The following is a 1,096-nucleotide window of genomic DNA, read 5'->3' on the forward strand; positions in this document are numbered from 1 at the left end:
TCTATATATATATATATATATATATATATATATATATATATATATATAGGGGCATGTTCAAATGAAAACCATGCAATTCTAAGAAACCGTGTAAATCAAATTCGACCAATAGGAAAATTCCATTATTTTTTAATTAAATTTAATCAATAAGTGTATTTTGGTCATTTTCTATATTTTTATGATAAATAAAGTAGTTATTAATAAATATTAAATAAGGAAATTTAATTATGGAAATTTCTTGAATGGTAACATATTAAAATTTTTAATATATTATAATATTAAAAACTTGATTTGAATGGGGTATTCATAATGAAAATGTTTCATAATGAAACTGTTTCATATGGGACGTTCATATGGGGCGAACTTCATTCCTAAAGTTAATGAAACTGTTTCATATGGGGCAAATTTCATGAAATTGTTTCATAATGAAAAGGTTCATAATGATGAAGCATGTTCATAATCTAATACTCTAGGCATATTGTTCAAATTAATACTCTAGACATATTATCCACTTTAATGAAAAGGTTTCATGAAACTGTTTCATAATGAAAAGGTTCATAATGATGAATCATTTTCATATGAGTGAAATAAGGAAAATGAATTATTGATGCAACGGTTTCATCAAACGTTTCAAAACAGTTGAAAAATCGAAATAATATAATCTCTCTATTTCCTAATGAAAATATTGTAATGAATAGTTTCATAAACAAAGTTCAAAAAACAATGGTCATGAAACTGTTTCAATGTGAAAAGGTTTCATTGTAAAATGGTTTATTTGCTCCGTCTATGCATATTATACGTGTTAATGRAATAGGTGCTTTGTGATTGAAGTTTCATGGTTATCCTTGTTGCTTTGTGATTGAATGTACATCTAGGTTCATGATGATCCATGTTGCTTTTGTGATTGAAGTTGATCTGTTTAGTTGGTAGGATGAAAATGAAACGGATACGTAATGTATTGTGTTCCTTTATGAAATAAATATATGATGAAACGAGTGCATATTATATTTTGTTCTTTATGGAATTAATGTTAATGTGAAAAGATTTCATTATAAAATGGTTCATTGATGTTATATTAATGTTAACTTTTGTTTAT

This window comes from Cynara cardunculus, assembly GCF_001531365.2.
Source record: "Cynara cardunculus var. scolymus isolate 2C chromosome LG 13, CcrdV1, whole genome shotgun sequence".
NCBI lineage: Eukaryota > Viridiplantae > Streptophyta > Magnoliopsida > Asterales > Asteraceae > Cynara > Cynara cardunculus.